This window comes from Triturus cristatus, chromosome 6 (assembly GCF_964204655.1).
Source record: "Triturus cristatus chromosome 6, aTriCri1.1, whole genome shotgun sequence".
In the NCBI taxonomy this organism is placed as follows: domain Eukaryota; kingdom Metazoa; phylum Chordata; class Amphibia; order Caudata; family Salamandridae; genus Triturus; species Triturus cristatus.
This window is the reverse complement of record NC_140589.1, coordinates 902593970-902612819: the sequence shown is the minus strand read 5'-3', so window position 1 is coordinate 902612819 and position 18850 is coordinate 902593970.

The window sequence follows — 18850 nt, the reverse complement described above, 5'->3', positions numbered from 1 at the left end:
CAACCCTGGGAAGCTTTTTAATTGTTCTATGTGTGCTGCAGAATGCATAACACATAGAAAAAGAGATAAAAACAAGGAGAAATAAAGTTATTTCTCCTCTTAACCCCTCCCGTGGGGAGGCATCAGGTTTTGGCGCATCCGCAAGTTTACATGGTCTTGTAAATCTGGGGAAGCATCATAATCCGATAGGTGTTTTGCTGGGGAACACCCTGATGCGGTACTGTTGATCTAATTCTAGTTTGGCTCTTTTTTACGTATTTCCTCATTGCTATTTAATCTGACATATGCACTTTAAACAGCCTGTATTGATCTTACTGATGCTAGAATGCTCTATTTATGATACCCAATTTTGTTGTTATCTTTATCTTTTATTAATTCTAATTCTGTTGCTCCTCTTTCCCATTGCCACTCTGCTAAAGAAACACTTCTTTGATACTATCTTGGCGGTTTGTTTCTCTCAACTCCTGTAGGATCGCTACTCCCTATTAGAACTCTTACTCATACTTCCGCAAGTCATCCCAAATTCTTCTCCCACCACTCCCCCCAGCGTCCAACCCCGTCCAGGTTTATAACCACTGCCTAATACTCTCTCATTAAATCACTCCAATTTGTCAATCCCCCCTCCTGAATCTATTCTTCTCTAACTTTCTATATCTCACTCACCCTTACACTCCCCGTCACTTAATCTCTCCCTGTCTTCTGCCTTCAGTACATATCTCACCATCTTACGTTAACATCCCTACCCCTCACTCCTCGCTATCGCCTAAATCTCTTTATATCTCTCCACCCTCCCTTCTTTTCTCCTCCATCTCCTCCAATCCAACTGGCCTATCATGTCCCACCTCAATCCCGTTCTTACATCCCACCTCTATCCTGCTCTCACCTCCAAACACCCCTCGCTCACCAAACATGGCCCCAACTCCTGGACCATTCCTTACCCTCCTAATCTTTCAAAAAATTCCAAGAAATTTTTTAAACATAAATTACTAATCCGGCATCCCGAAACCCTAATTGTTGACAACTACCACAGCCTCACGGCCCCCATAAAAACCAATTACATTTTCTACTCCAAATGCCCGTCCAAATGGAAGAGCACCTTCTTACGCCACCTCCCAGTATCTAAATCGAGCAAAATCCCTTACGGTTTCAAACTATCCACTACTCCTTTCCCACTTTTCCCTGGTGAAATTGACATTTCCATTTTCAAAACAGGTAACATCTGGATACAAGTCTCCAAACACCTCCTCACAATCTTCGAACACCATTTCAGCATCCTATCCCACCAGTTGTCCATACCTACTCCTCTCCCCACACCTGCTCAACCCCAAGACCCCTCTTGGCTCTCCCCTACCTCCTCGATGCTAACCCCTCTCCCTCTTGACATACCAAACCTTAATGACATATCCCTTTCTTTGACCGCTATTCTATCACCCTCTCTTGAACACACCCACTCATCACCTCTAATTCACTCACCACCCCCAAACTACCATGCCTCCTAATGACTGTCTCCCTCCTACCCCTTATCCCATCTCAAACCCTTCTCCTTCCCCCAAGCTCATCTCCTAGCTACTATACCCCTTCCTGCCCCTACTCCTCGCTCCCCGAACAACACTCCAACCCCCAACTCTGGTGCTGCATCTCCTCACACCCTTAACACCCTCTCCTCTCCTCACTCCCAATCTCCTACCTCTATAACTGTCCCGCCCTTCACCTTGCCCCTCCCTCCCTCCCAATGCCAGATCACACCTCCCTCCCCTCCCCAGGACCCCCCACTCCCACAGTCTCAGTACTACCCTCGTCCCCCCCCGGCCTCTCGCCCTCTCCGCCCTCCCCCACTCCCACAGCCTCAGTAATACCCTCGTCCCCCCGGCCTCTCGCCCTCTCCGAACACCAAACCTCCTCCCCCAGCCATGCCAGACCATACCTCCTCCCCTCCTTCTGCCCCAACCACATCCCACCTTACCCTATTAACCCAGGCACTTTGCAACATTGACTTCAATATGTCTACCTTGGTTACAGAACTTGCCCGACTTAAAGAGGATTTAAAAAATTTCAAATCCCTCAACCCTAGAACCCACCCCTCTTCATCCTCCTCCCCATTCTCTGGCCCTCTTAAACGCCCATATCCCAAACGTTGGATAACCACCCCTCTTCACAACCGTACACACAGACCTCTTTGCACCTTGAGTGACTACTCCGCTTCCGACCTATCCGACATCTGCAACTCATACCTAAATAAGTCCCCCCTTAAGGATTCTTCCCTCCCTCGCTCCAACATCCCTGTTATCATGGGGATCAGCAGAATCCATTCCTCTCCTGGCACCTCCAGACCCCCCCCCCTCAACTCACCGCCATTCATTTATGCCCTTCCCCCAATACTAACCCTAAACCCCTGACCTGCATGCTCGTGAACTGCCGCTCGGCTGTTCAACATGCGACCAAAATATCCGAAACCATCCTTAACGAAGATATTGACATCGTCTTCCTGGCTCAAAGATCACTCAACACCCATCCTCGACCTACACTCCCCCCCTGGTTACTCCATTATCAAAAAAGACAGATCTGAGAGAATAGCGGGTGGTTTAGCAATTATTTTTTAAAAAGAACTCCAGCTTTCCCTAGCCAAGAACACAGACTACACAACCTTTGAATACCTTGGAGCTGAATTTAAGATGAAGGGCTCTCCCCCAATACATCTACACAATATCTACCACCCTCCTGGTGAAGCAATATCTGACCTTCTTATGCAATCGTTACTTTCTAATTCTAAAAATCTCTTCCTAGGAGATTTTAACCTACACTGGAATGAACCCGAGGATCCCTCAATCAACCTTCTCACTAATCTTCTCAAGATTAGCGACCTCAAACAACTCTGCCACTCCCCAACCCACTCCAAAGGAGCTATTCTCGATGCCATCATCGCTAACACGGATTTGGCATCCCTATCGAACATCATCCCTATCGGCTGGTCTGACCACCACCTCTTATTGTTCATGATTTCCCCCCCAACCCCGCCTGACCCAGCTAAAAACAACAAAACCACGATTGTGACCAGAAATCTTAAACTAATCCCTCCTGGTGCACTTCAGTCCAAACTCCAATCCCAACTTCGTCTCACCCCACCGTCTCTCAATACAAATGAACTCACTGAGCACTTTAATAAAACTGTCTCTGAGGTTTTAGATCAACTTGCCCCGCCCAAACTTAAAACTCTAAAGAATATCCCCTCCAAATCATGGTTTACCTCAGACCTCAACAATGAAAGAAGTTCACTTAGACTCGCTGAAAGATCATGGAGACAACACCCTTCCCCCTTCCATCTCGCCCTCCTTAGAACAGCTAGATCTACCTACAAAAAACACATTTTCTCTGAAAAGGCATCTTTCTTTCGCTCGCAACTCGCCCGTGCCAAGAACAGACCCAGATAACTGTTCAACATTGTTAGAAACCAAACCTCCCCGGCCCCCCTCAACTTGTTGGCTTCCACTAACAAATGTGAAGAAATTGCTAACTTGTTCTCTGAAAAAACTGCCAAAATTGATCAATCCTTCCTTTTAACTCAGCCCCCTTCCACCCCCGAATGTCCTCTTGATGGTACCTCAATACCACACTCCCCGCTGACTCTTCCCTACACCTTCCTTCATCTACCCTACCCGAAGCCTACCTCACTAACCCACTGCTTAAAAATTATGCCTCCTGGCAGAATTTCCACTCCGTTTCCGAACTGGAAGTCTTTAACATCTTATCCAAATTAAAACCATCCTCTCACACAAAAGACCCGCTCCCATTTACCCTCATCCAAGATCTAAAGCACGTCATTGTTCCTTATTGGACCAATATCATTAACTCCTCCCTTTCTACGGGGTGCCTCCCTGTCTCCCTCCAACTCGGACAAATCACACCTATCCCTAAAAACCCCAAGGCCGATCCTAATGACCCTAACAACCTCCGCCCCATCTCTAACCTCCCCCTACTCTTCAAAGGCCTTGAAAAATGTGCCCTACTTCAATTGGATAAACACATTGACACTTACAACCTGCTCGACCCTCTGCAATCCGGCTTCCCCAAAGGCTGCAGCACAGAAACTGCATTGCTTAATATAGTGGATGGCATCCACCTCGCCCTGGATAAGGGAGAGACCTGCCTACTCATTCTTCTCGACCTCACTGCTGCATTTGATACACTTAACCATTCAACCTTACTTAATGCACTCAAAGATCGTTTCGGCCTTAATGGCACTGTCCTAAACTGGTTCGCCTCCTACTTCCAACACAGAACCCAACAAATTAAAATTCAAACCTGCCTCTCTTCCCCCACACCTGTCTCCCTCTGTGTCCCCCAAGGATCTATCCTCTCTCCCGCTCTCTTCAACCTCTTTATGGAACCCCTTACCCTCATACTTAAACAAGCTAGAATTAACTATCACCTGTATGCTGATGACACCCAACTGTTCTGTAAAATTAAATCCCACTCTGATATCTTACTCCTCAGCACTGCCCTAACCAAGATTCAATCCTGGTTCTACTCCAATCATCTCAAAGTCAATCCAAACAAAACTGAAATCATTCTTTTCTCTCCTAAAAACAACCCTCTCCCCATTCAAAACTGGATCGCTGACCTTAATGCCTTAAACTGTTCTCTCTCCCTCGCCGAATCAGTAAAATCTCTTGGCATCACCATCAACAGTAAGTTAATGCTCAATTCCCATATAAAAAACTCGGCACAGGGAGCACTCTTCAAACTCCGACTTCTCAAAAAAATCAAACCTTTCATTCCAGCAGAAGATTTCAAATAGGTTGTCCAATCTCTAGTCCTCTCGAAAATTGACTACGGAAACGCTTTACTCTCTGGAACTCCCAAAGTTCACCTTGCCCCCCTCAAATCTGTTCTCAACCTAGCGGCCAGGCTAACAACCAACTGTAAACGTTTCGACCACATCTCACCTGCCCTCAAGGACCTTAAATGGCTTCCTATCGAAGGCAGATCCTCCTATAAAATTGCCAGCATTACGCACAAAGCCTTCTATCAAAAGTCCTCGCTCTACCTCTCAAACAAACTCAACAAAGCAGGTTGCGCCCGCCTGCTGAGAGGCACCAACTCTCTTCTCCTCATCCCCCCTCTTTTGAAAAAAAAGGCCTCTTAATCCCGCTCCTTCTCTGGTAAGGCCCCCAGCATCTAGAATGCCCTCCCTAAAGAACTTCGAGGTAACCCTTCCTATGTCAGTTCAAAAAAAGACCTTAAAGTACACCTGCTCAACAAATATTGAGGTACATAATCCCTCTCTTACTGTACACGCGTTACTGTCCCTCCTCCCTAATACCCCTACCTTCTCTCCCACTCACCGATACATCCTCTTCCCGACCCCTCTCCACCCTGCTTCCCTCCTCTCCTCTTCCTAACATCCCCCACCCCACCCTTCTCACGCGCTCAACCCCACCTGCTTTATTCTGACCAGTGTGCCTACCCCATGAGTAGTGTATTATAATTTGTTACGATTTTTTTCTCACCAATTAGTCTATAGTACTCAATATGCTCTTTTAGTCCACCATGTATGAATGCTGCATTTGAAACAACTGTTCTGTATTCCTTTAACAACATCATACTAATGTTAAGCGCTCTGATACCCCGGGGTGGAGCCAGCGCTATATAAAACTTCTTAAATAAATAAAATAAATAAATAAATAACACCCATCACAACGCCCATGGAACACCCACTTAGTGCAGAGTAAGGTAACGCCGCGATTTCCACTATCTTGCCTTACCCATGTCTATGGAGTAATTCAAAACCGTGCAAAATGGCTTTGCGTGGTCTCATAAATATGATTTTGTGCTTTGTCCTGCTGGAGCGGCAGCAGATAGTGGCTCTACAGCAGTGTAAGGGGCTCATAAATATGCCCCTCTGTATTTACAACATGAATTGTAAAATCCTTAATTGAATAATGGATAACTCACGACCTTATTTATATTATGTTATGTTATTTTCAGCAGTGTTACTGTTATATTATGCAATAATACACAGTGCATTGCTGCCATTTACACTGTCTATTAAAAATCTTAATTTTCTTTTTTTTAATCGGCAGTGAGTGTATCCACTGTTCGATTTGATTTCCATTTAAGGTGGCCGTGTTTGGACGTGTAGTAGGCCTGTCATATTCCTCACCCTCTGTTGCGTGCACACAATGCCATCTGTGTTCCTTGTCCTGGCGATCGTGTTTTCTTGTCATCTGCCAATGTACTGGCCTTCCTTTATCAGTGGAGGAATCCGTTCATGTTTGGTAGTCTGTCTACCAGTGATGTGTGATCCCCCAGTCGCGGTGCCACAGTCCCTGGCTCTCTGTCCCTATGCTCGTGTTCTCCTTGCTGTTTTATGTGTCCTTATTTGTCAGAGTTCTTGAACTCCTTCCTCATGTCTGAGCTTTAGATGAGTGAACATTTAAAAACTAAGATCTAGAAGCTGAAGACAATTTACTCAACCAAAAATGACTTTTATTGTGTGTAACAGTCGATGATTCAAAAGCCTGAGCTAGAAAGGTATGTATCAAACTTGTTGAGGAGGGTCTCAAATTCTAACTAATATTTTAACTTAATCGAATTAACAAAAAATCTCTCGGTTTCCTCTTCACAGTAGTGCAATATCATTTCAACTAACAGGATGGTAAAAATAACCGTGAAAATAATGTCTGCAACACCAAATAAGGACCAAAGAATAGAAAACAGTCGACATGTTTCAAAACAACATAGTAGATATAACAAGGGGAAGTCTGACACCTCAAAAGTACAATTCATCGACCAGCAGACAAATGTGCTTCGGAATGACGCGAGTAAATAGGAAAGTAAAACTTAAGCGACTGCAGGTGTGAATGACCGATGGAATGAGAAAGGTGTCACGCCCCCTAAGGTGTCACGCGCCCAAATGCACGGAATAGAGAGGGACCCATGAGCCGCCTCCCAATCCCTGGTTTGGTATTAAAACAACAGTTACAATTGGGGTGCATTTGACTCCTCCAGCTCTTGGACACCGGGACCACGGCCCAGTATGACAGCAGCAATAGCTAGGAGGGAGGCAATGGTATGGTAAAATTGCAAATGATGACGCATTCAACTAACCTCTCTAGGCGCGTTCTTGTGATGCGGATGTCACACAGCATTCCCAGTATCCGTCGGCCGAGTACGCTTTAAATACTGCGCAGCACATCACATCATATGGGACTCCGGGCTTCAACCTGGTCCCCTGGCAGATTTCTTTGTCATTACGCCATTCCTTTTTTCCCTTTAGGGCGAGTAGTGAAACCAGGTTTTAATGGCAAATTGGTTGCCCTGCAGGCTTCCTGATTCTAGCACCTTTAATGTGCAGCACTGCCCAGGACACATTATTCTGCCATTGAAGCTGCCTTGGTCAGCATTGGAGACATAATTCAGCTACGCCATGTGCGCGTAATGCCGGAGGGAAGAAGTGTGATTTCAAAGTCATTTTTTGTGTGGAGTTTTTATACAGGGCGAACTAAACCCCGAAGGTATCACAGCTCTTTACATGAGCACCATTTACGTTACAGACGGACACATTCATTTCTGTTAGGCACGGGAAGATTAAGTGATTTGATCCCGAATCACAGAATATTGAGCATCCCTGCCAAGACTCGAACCCGGTTCCCCAACTCCAGGTCGACCGCTCTAGCCCTTAGGCAACACTCTTTTACCCAATTACATTGGATTGTAATCTGATTAAAATAGCTGTTACAGTATGTATGGCTGGTCATACTATTTTATTCATTTTATTTAATTACCATATTGTTTAATTTCTCCTAATAGTGTACGCTGAGGCCTTAACCCCTTAACCGCGGCGTATATTCCGCCGCGGTGCGGGTGATTTATTGCGCGGGCGGGGCTGCGTCGGCCAACGACCGAGGTAGTGCTCGCGACGGCTGTTGGCCGATGCACGCACGCGAGGGGTTAAAGAACATATTATGTTATGTTATTTTATTTTATAACGCACACAAATACTCAGGAGTGTCCCAGCGCGAAACCATACAAGGGGTGGAGATAGATACTAGACAAAGAGATGTGTTTTCAGGAGCTGTTTAAAAACCAGTGGATCCTTGATGTTCCGAAGAGCAAAGGGAAGGGCGTTCCATGCCACGGCAGCTTTCCGGGCGAGAGAGCTGCCACCTAACCTCTGGCATTTAAAGCGGGGAACCAGAGCCATAAGTTGAGACGAGGAGCGCAGTTGTCTCAGAGGGGCATAGAAAGAGAAGCGTTTTTGCAGATAAGTAGGGCCTTGGCCGTAGAGAGCACGATGGGCAATGACTAACGATTTAAACTTAACCCTTACAGCCACGGGCAGCCAGTGCAATGAGCACAGGTGGTGGCTCACACTACTTCTGGAGGGCAGGTCAAGGAGAAGACTGGCTGCCGCATTCTGGGTCACCTGAAGCTTCTTCAACAGGTAGCCAGGGATGCCCACATAAAGAGCATTGGCGTAGTCCAGCCGAGATAGAATAAGGGCACGGATGACTGTCTCCTTCACAGCCCTAGGCAGAATGGGGAGACACTTCCTTAGGGTTTTAAGAAGGCTGAAACAAGTGCCGGCAAGCTTCTTGACCTGAGTGTAGAAGGAAAGGTTCTCTTCAAACCACACCCCCAAATTCTTGACGGGCTTTACAATTGAAATAGGCAGGGGGGACTCTGGTGGCTAGAGAGTGTCCCTAAACTTAGGTGGAAATTTCCCAAAGAGGAGAATCTCAGACTTCTCTTCGTTGCATTTGAGCTGCGCTGAGGCAAGCCATTTAAAAATGGAGGGCATACAGTGCTTCGCAGAAGAGACTGAGTCTTTATTTTTCTCCCATGTAAAAAGAAGCTGAGTATCGTCAGCGTAGGCGATAATCTTCACCCCAAGTTCTTCTGCCAAGTAAACCAATGGTGTAACATAAACGTTATAAAGGAGGGGGCTAAGTGAGGACCCCTGGTGGACCCCTGTGGTCACTGTCTGGGGAGCAGAAGAGGAGGGCGGAAGCCAGACCTGCTGGACCCGTCCATCGAGGAAGGACCTGAGCCAGCCCCAAGCAGTGCCAGAGACCCCTAGCTCGGTAAGTCGCGTGAGAAGCCTTGAGTGCAGGACCGTGTCAAACGCCACCGACAGGTCGAGCAAAATCAATGCCGCCCTACCGCCGGCGTCCAAACACATCCGGATGGCTTCCGAGACCTCTACCAGGGCTGATTCGGTATTGTGGGAGGCCCTAAACTCTGACTGAGCCGGGTGCAGGAGGCCCATGCTTTCAACAAAGTCAGTGAGTTGTTTAGTCAACACCTTCTCACAGACCTTAGCTAAACTGGGCAAGAGGGAGATGGGGTGGTAATTCCCTGGGCTAAAATGGTCTAAAGAAGGCTTTTTTAAGAGGGGAAGCATCTTGGCCTGCTTCCACACCTCTGGAACGCAAGCATTCTGCAGGTACAAATGAATGATGCCGTTCACTTCGGCATTGATTGTCTCTGCAGCAGCTGCCAACAGTCTGGCTGAGCAAGGGTCAGAGGGAGAGCCCGAAGCCAGGAAGGAGTGGGTAGGGTTACCCGATGATGCCACCGGCAAGACCCCTGAGGCACTGTCGCAAGAGGAAAAAGATGCCTGTATGGTACAGATCTTATCTCTGAAAAAGCAGGAAGGAGTGTCACACCAGGAGTCAGTAGAAGCAAACATATTTTATTGGGCGGTAGGGGACATAAAGCTCTGGACAAATGCGAAGATTTCCTTGTTGTTATTGTTAGCGGAGTCAATGCATGCTGAATAGAAACACCTTTTGGCCTGGATTATGGCCTCATAGTAGGTTTTTTGTTTATGCCTAAGTTGCAACTTAGCCGCTGGTCAGGAGTCGCTGCGGCACCACCTCCGCTCAAGTACTTTACATTTATGTTTGAGTATGTTAAGTTCTGGGGTGAACCAGGGTTTGGAAGGAGACTCCCTAGAAAACCTGGGAGGAACTGACGGAGCTAACGTATCCACAACATTAGTCACCCAGTCTGTAAACCCAGCAAGGCCACCCTCAAAATCACCCAGGGGGGCGGGCCTAGAGGCAACCAGGGCCTGATTGAACGCAAGCGGATCAATTTTGCTAAATGCGGGTTTACGGTGGGTACGAGCAGGGGGATCGGCATTGGTGATTGTCCATGAAAAATAGGTAAAAAAGTTGTCTGACCAGGGGACCGGACAAGGATCTTCTACCACGATGCAGAAATTGGTGCATATAGGATCCAGAATGTGTCCCGCTTGGTGGGTGGGACTGCTAATCCACTCGGAGAGTTGGGAAAGGTGTAGAATATCCGAAAAGTCAGACGATTACCAGGCCTCTGCCTGGTCAAGATGAACTTTAAGGTGACCTAAAACAATGTAGTGGGAGAATCGGAGAGCCTGAGGGACAACAGCATCGCCAAATGACTGAAGAAAGGTCAATGGGATGGCGGTATTTGTTTTTTGTAAAAACATAGACATGTCCAAATTCAATGCCAGTCCTGTACCTTACATTCAAGGAGAAAGACATTGATTAAAGTCTGCACGGTTAGTACCACAGCACATGCTGTTCCTCGAGAATTCGGTAAGTCAGAAGAGCATGCATATGCTGAGGTCAAGGCAAGGGTCATATGATGAGCAACTAGAGTGCCTGTAACACCTTTCCTGCATTTACTCTCCCCATCTGTCCAACCTTTCAATGTAGGAAGCTCATCCATTGGTGGAGTGTGACAATGTTCAGCACTCACAGTTCCCTCCCACTGCTCTTCAGCTAGGTGTCACCTGCCACATGCATCCCCAATCAAGCAGACCAGCCACCATCACACCTAGCCACCATAGACTTCATACATAAACCCTACAATCAACACAGTGTCAAAGGCCAGCCCACAGGCAACATGTTACTGAAAACACAGAACACATATCTTTCACTGATTCACCCCTGCCTCCCACATTCACAAGTGTACTCCACTGCTCTTGCCTGCTTATGCCAAATATTGTGTGTTAACTTCATATACTAATATTCCATATACCGATAAATCATATGTGATAAAACCATGACCAACCACCACAGCATTCAGCTCTCACCCTCAAGTAACACAACCCTGCACTAGCATCACCACAAGCAAACAGACACAGCTAAAAAATAAGGCACTCTGGAGCAATATCCGAACTGCAAATGTAAAAACGAAGGTAGTGAAATCCCTGCTGTTAGAAATTGGGTATCTAGTTGGCAGAGGTATGCATCCTGTCGAAGTAGGGACCACAGTTCTAATGAAGGTAAGTCAGATACACACCCTAAATTAACCTTTGCTCACCCTCTGGTAACTTGGCACAGAACAGTCAGGCTTAACTGAAGAGGCAATGCGTCAAGTATATGTGCTGCACTTAAAACAGTAAAACTGTGAAAGCACCACACACAATTATTCACACTAGATTAGAAAAATAGAGCCTAATTCAATAAACGAAACAAGATCAAAATGACAAAAATCATATAAATAGAACACGAGTTATGAATTTATAAAAATCTAATTGAAATGTAGTGCTTAAAAGCATAAAGCATTAACCAGGGACATCTGGTCGCGCTTGACTAGGGTAAATCCAAAAGTTCAGGCTGACTGCGTTGAAGCACAGGTCGGTTACAGGGACCAACCTTGTCCCACTGAAAAAGAACCTTTGGATGGAGGATGCGTCGTCGTCGAAGACCTGATAAGAGGAGCAGAGAAATTGAAGCCTCGTGGGTCTGGCGATCTGTCGGTTTCCATCCGCACAGTCGGAGATGCGTCATCTGCGAACTCCTCTAGATGAAGGCGATGCAACGTCGTCTAGCCGTGGACCACAGCCTACGATGTGATGTCTTTATCATCAGCGGCAGTGCCAATTCGTTGGCGTTGAGGTAAAATGCATTGGTTCCGACCAGAAAACCCACTTCCAAGGGCCAAGGACTGGCTTGGCACCACTTGGCAGGGCAGGATTCACAGTTGGCAGAGTCCAGAGGCTGCAGAAGGGTTGTTGGAAGTCTTTGATGTCCCTGGGACTTCAGAAAAGGAGGTAAGCCATTAAGCCCTTGAAGTCACTTTGGTTCTGGGGATGTAGAGATGCAGGTCCAGTCCTTCTCACTCCTAGGCAAGAAGGGCAGCAGTCACCAGGGCAGGCAGAGCAAAGCAGGAGTCCAGCAAAGTCCAGAAAAGTGACAATCCTTTCAGCAGCACAGCATTTCTTCTTCCTGGCAGAGTGCCATTAGGTAAAGAAGTGTAGTGAGTTGGTGGTATCAGGGGTCCAGTACTTATAAACAGTTGCGTCTTTGAAGGGGGGAGGCATTTCAAAGGGAGGTGTTTGAAGCACACAAGGTCCCTGCCCTTCCTGTCCTGGCTCCAGATTCACTACAGGGGCCTATGCAGTTCTTTGAATGGGGACACGCACGGCCCTAATCATGTGCAAGTGTCAGCTTCTCTCTTCTGTCCGCCCCATAAGCCTGGTGATGGGCCATCAGGATGTGAATGGCCCATCAGATACACTTAAACTCTCTTAGTGTGTGGCACAGAATGGTTAAAGTGAGAAAATGCCAACTTAATAAAAGTGGCATTTTCAAGGCTTGCAACTTAACATTCAAAGTTGTGATTTTAAATTATGAGTCCAAAGACACCCAAACTCAAAATGTCAATCTTTTCCAAATTGGAAATTGCACTTATAAAATATGATAAGGTAATCCCAATGATAACCCATGGTAGAGGTAGGCATTGCAGTAGTGAAACACTCTTAAATTCGTTTTTCACTACCTGGGCATGTAAAACTTAAAATACATGTCCAACTTTATAAATACACTGCATCCGGGCCTTGGGGCTGTCCAGGGCCTACCTTAAGGGTGACTTATATGTATTAAAAAGGAGGGTTTAGGCCTGGTAAGACGGTTAACTTGCCAGGTCGAAATGGCAGTATAACATTGCACACACAAGCTCTGCAATGGCAGCCCAGGGACATGTTTAAAGGGCTACTTGCTCGAGCGGGTGGCACAATCATTGCTGCAGGAGCTCTAGTAGCATTTAATTTACAGACCCTGGGCACATGCAGTGCACTTTACTAGGGACTTATAAATAAATTAAATGCCAATTGTGAGTATGCCAAGGTTACCATGTTTTAGGGAAAAAGCACATGCATTTTAGTACTGGCAAGCAGTGGTAAAGTGCCCAGAATAATAAGGCCAGAAGAAATAAAGCCAGCAATACAGGGGTCAGAAGGCAAAAAGTTAGTGGAAAACACACCATGAATGACAGGTCTAACACCCGCTAATCACAAATCCACCTTTACTAACAAGAGATAAAGATCTTTCTGTGACTGTTCATTTAAACAAGTCTTCAATGCGCATGCTTATTTCCCAAAAGTCAATAATTTCTCAATATTACCAACAGCAACAGAAAACACTTTATCCCTAAAAGGATATACTGATAAGGTCCATTATACACTTGTCATAGGAGACTTCCTATGTTATCATATTTAATAAATACAAAACATACAATGAAATATAATGTAACATATTCCAGGCATGGTCACAACCTAGTATGCACATTATAATACAAACAGTTTATATCTCCAGATGTAATCCCAAGTATCCCTGGTATCCAGATATCACAGCAAATCTAATGTGACAACTAGGGACTATCCTATCAGGATAACATATTGTAGTTCTTTTTAATTAATCACTTATGATTCTGATATATTTTGACAGCAGGTTGTGGAGCGCAGCCCATATATCTTTATGTCTAGCAGTTCTTAGAATTAGCTCAAAATTCAGTTCCAAATGGGTCAATTCAGCCACCCATTCCTTGTGAGTAGCGTCTGTCTACCATGCCAAGTGTCTTGCAACCTCTCTCTGTGTCATAAGCAATGCTAATGCTACAGAGTTGTGACTGGTAACAATTTAACCCACCCTACCAGTGCAATTTGAGGTGTGTTGCTTACATTAGTGTTAAACATCAAAGTGAGGTATTGCATTACCTCTTGCCAAAATTAGTAGACCTTAAGGGAGGACCAGGCTGCATGCAGGAAAGCGGCATCCCAATCTGGACATCTGGCACATCTGGAGTCTGGGTTTGGGCCTCACTGACAGAGCAGTCTTGGTGTGTAATAGAGCCTATGGAGATAGCTTAAGTGTAACAGTGGCAGTTTGCTGCTTGGTGATAAAGTACCCGTTTGTGAGCAGCAGTAGAAACGAGTGGCTACAAGTATAACTGTTACATCAGTTCTACTCTCATATTATTAAAAAGTCAAGTCAAATTTTATTCAAATGTTCGGCCTTTTAAAACCATTACACCATATCATTCCATGTGTATTATTTAAAATGTCCTATGAAAAACATTAGTAAAAATCTTTGGTCATTGTTTACACTTAATAAAATCAAGACCAGATTATATTGTCCATAAAGTGCTGCAACCCTGACAGTTGTACTCATCATAAAATCCATTTTCATCATGAAAACACTGCCTTAGATTGATTGCTTTTTTTCTGGAACACGACCCAATTCCTTTAGATACATTTTTATACATTTTACCCCTTTGCAGACCAGAGGAATCAAGGCCCTCCTAACAATGTGGTTACAGCTCTTCTGCATGTTCGTATATTCATATTAATAAATTTGCCTTTCAAAAGTGTCTTCCTTTCTTTTATTAACTTTGGATATGCACAGAGAATACGAGCTAGGGATTGGTGTTTATAGTTGCACAATCTGCATTCTTGATTTTGGTGCTGTTCTTTCCAGAAGGCGATCAAATCCTTTGTTTCCCACATACCAAAGCGTAAATTCATGAATTGATTTTTTTAAATGATTGAGAAAGGAGCTGATAGATAGGCTTCCTGGTACCATATGACTTAATCACCGTTCAGGCATGACGTCTTTGTAATAAGCTGTTTTCATCTGTTATATTAGAAAGGAGTTTGGTTGACAGATTAATTGCTTTGTTAAGGGCCAGTTTCCCCATGCCTGAGTTCCAAATTTCCTGAGCAGAAAGATCCTCAAAAACCTGTGCTAAATAGCAGCCCCAGGAACCCTGTGTTTAATTTTCTCTTTGAGCTTCTATTTCATTCCAGCACAGGTGCTCGATAGAGTCGGTTGTGGATGCTCTAAGCCTTCCACATAGTTTAATAAAAACACTTTTACTCTGGAATATTTGATTGGTCAAACCAAACTCGAGTCGAACTTGAGCCGGTAATGCTGATTGGTGAATGAGGAAGTGGTTCTTATAAACCTTTGTTTGGATGTTATTTATAATTGAGATTTTGCGACCCATCATCATTTTGCAACCATATGTGACAGAAGGCATTAATTGTGCCGCCATGACAGATAGTAGGTGGCTGTAAGATGGACAGCTTAATTTACTTTTTAATAATTTGAAGCCATATATGCGATTTTGGGATTTGGCCCTCATTGCTAAGAGCTGATGCTTCTGTCGATTTTAAATCCCAGATATTTGTATGAGGTAACGGCCTCAACTTTTTTCCCATCCAAAAACCATGCATATTTTTTTTATTTGGAATCCACTAAACGTGCTACCTTTGTTTTAGATAAATTTAGTTCTAACTCATGCCAATCCATGTACTTAGCTAATATACTCATGCTGCGTTGAAGCCCAATTGGGGTTTGGCTAAAAAGCACTATGTCATCAGCGTACTGTGGTAAATATTTAATTACCGGTACTATTTTTTATGCGGTAAAGTCTATTAAGAATAACTCAGTAAATATAAGAGGCAGAATCCGTGGTATTAGAGGTTTTTAAAAGGCTTTATTCCTATACAAAGGAATACAATTCGAATTGTAGGCTTTCTATTCCATCACCACGAAAGTTCAGGAAGGAAGGGCATACATTATTGACAGATAAGCAGTTTTATAGAAAATACATTACAGTGAGACAGATGCAAGAGGCGTAACAGCTGATAGTACAGATAAAAGGTGCATACGTAACTAACAAAGGCGTATACATGGGTGTAACTAAAATACGTCATTAAACATGATGTCACAAGTGGGTGGATCCATAGAAGAATCCTGCAATGTCAGCAGAAATATTTGGCAGAGATGCGCGCGCAGCCGCATAACGTGTGATTGACGTGCGACTAGAGGGTGAAGGGGACTTGACATTTAGCTCTACATGTGGAGACAGAAGTCTGGGGGTTATGTCAACCTAATCCCAAATCATATCTAATATCCTATGTTTAAAGAACTGGGTTATCCAAAAGGAAAGGTCTCTAGGATAGAATCTATTCTATACTGACTGTTAGTGCGTGTACAAGCGTCTAAGTGTCTACATGAGATGCGAGGGGGTAGGAATATTCCATGGTAACGGAGCTATGAATTACTTGCATGAGGACAGCGAGGCCTGGCCCCTTTGCACGGTAGCTGAAGGAATGTTTACCTAAACTGCTAGACAGGAATGCATCGGATGAGGAGCGGAGTAGATAATCTTGAAGGTGAAATACAGTTTTTGGCAGGCAATATGCTAGATCAGGCACCGTTAGCCGCTCAGGGAGTAGGACAAAGTTCATGGATACAGATGCAGGCTCAGACTGGAGCTTTCAGAGGCAGAAGGCAGGAAAAGGCTTGATGACAGAATTCAGGGCCTACTCGCCTGAATCTGTAAAATGTGGAAAGTGAACCACATAAAGTCGGTGGCCTTTCATACTTAGGAATGGAATATCTGACCCATTCATGGCGGATCTGAAAGAGGACATGTTGACGGTGGACGCACATATATTTGCGTCTTCAAAACTGGAGCAGGAGGGAACATACATGTACTTATAGCATGCACATGGAGCCGTTGGGGTCTACGATAGGGGACATAACTGATCACAAAATTCATATTTCCTCATTCCCTCCTTGTCCCCTACGGACCCTCAGGAGATATCGATCTTCATCAATCCATCGATCTGTTCATATAGCATCATTTGTTCTTCTTTCTTCTTCCGGGATCTTGAACGAAAACTTGGATGTGGGATACACGATGTGGCACACAGACCACAAATCGCTGGCCCACATTGTAGACATAAACAGCAACTGAATAGTATGAGAAAGCCAATACCTAGGAAGGATAGGATTCTCCATCCTCAGGCTGACAACACGCCCCAGAACCAACCGGACCAAGTCCAGGTGCCTGGACTCTGGTGTATCTGGCTTATAATCTTATGAAGGCGGGTTATGGCTTTATATACTGACGGCGAATTTTCTGGTATGAAAATGCAGCAACTTGATCCGATGACCCTACAAGCTCCGCCCCTATCGGCCAGGATGACGTCAAGGACAAGACGATTTTGAAGCACAACAATCCGCATAGCAGACTGCTCTTCTGTTAAATTGCCTAAGGCGGAAATAGTCTCGTTCACTACTGCTTCAAGGGTTCTGGTTAATCTACGTATCAGCTTACTATTAGTGACTGTACCTATATAGGGGAAGAACCCTTTATTGAAATCTGTGTATTTTTCCCATGCTGTTTCAGTGTAATCGACAATTGGGAGATCTCTCTGCTGTCTATTGTGTACTAAATAGGTATTTCTATGATAATCAGGAGGGGCTAGGAAAACAGATGGCAGAAGGAATGCTATGTAACAGGTACCATCCCAATCTAGAGGTAGACATATATATGCGGTCTGGCCACATATGAAGTAGGAATGATGAGAAGCTCTAAATGTAGACTTGCCTTGATCACTGAATTTTATTACAGTGGTGCATTTACTATGGCCCATGTGTATGGAACCATTCTTTCTTACACATAATTCCCCTTTTACTGGGAATACTGACATGGCGGGCAAGATTGGTGTAGCTTCAGATTCAACGTTCAGGATCATGAGGTTAAGTGTAAAATTACCTAATCCATATACTTCATTTTCTAGATCAGTTCCTGTTCTTTTGGGAAGTCCCTCCTTGTTAGGGTAGCAGACTTTAAGCAAAACTAGGTTCAGGTTTCCCCATACCCAGTTGTCTTGATAAACTGCGGAATTTGAATCTAGGGAATTAATCAAACTAAACCATGCTCCACAGGAGCCATTGTGTGTGAACGGATAGGGAAAGAGGGGCAAAACTCCCTTATAGTTCTGATAGGGAGGGAGTCGGCCACATATCCAACAATTTGTGGCATTGCTGGTCTGATGGGAATGATGTAACATACTGATAAATGTGTTGTTGCGCAGCGCAAATCTATAGGACAACTCATGCGGAGGTAATTCACTAAAAGAATGTTCTGCAGTTATGTTGTAAGCACGCTTAGGAATAGGGTAATACATATGCAGTAGTATGCTGGAAAAAATAATCAGAAGACTTAGAAAAAACAAAATTAATAATGTTACTGTACAGTGACTACGAAGTGATTTACAATACGCATGTTTTTTCAGCTGCATCTGTTGATTTCTTTCTCTATTCCGGTCTAGAGGATACATGTCAGAGACTAATTCAACCGATTCACCTTGGAGAGGACTTAAACAATCAAATTGTCTGACTTACTAGACCTCAATTTTAGTTTGTAAAGTTCTGGTTTTGATTGCTCAACCAAGGGGAGCTTTGAGTCTGTCTGTGAGGGAATACAGGGTTGAGTATTCACACTGGATGGTAGTCCATAAAATTTCTTGATATGACTCGAGTGCAACCACCCTTTCCGTCCCTCGATCTTCACGGCTGTCCTTGTAGTGAGTAGAACCAAATTAGGCGACTTCCACCTAGGATCCAGTTGGGTCTTCCGGTCGAAATTCCTGACCAAAACCAGGTCACCAGGAACCACGTCATGGGGCTTCACCTCAGTATTATCGGGAAAAGCTGCGGCTACCTGTGAACGACAAGATTGTAGTGCAGACATCAAGGAAGCCAGGTAATCTGTCAGC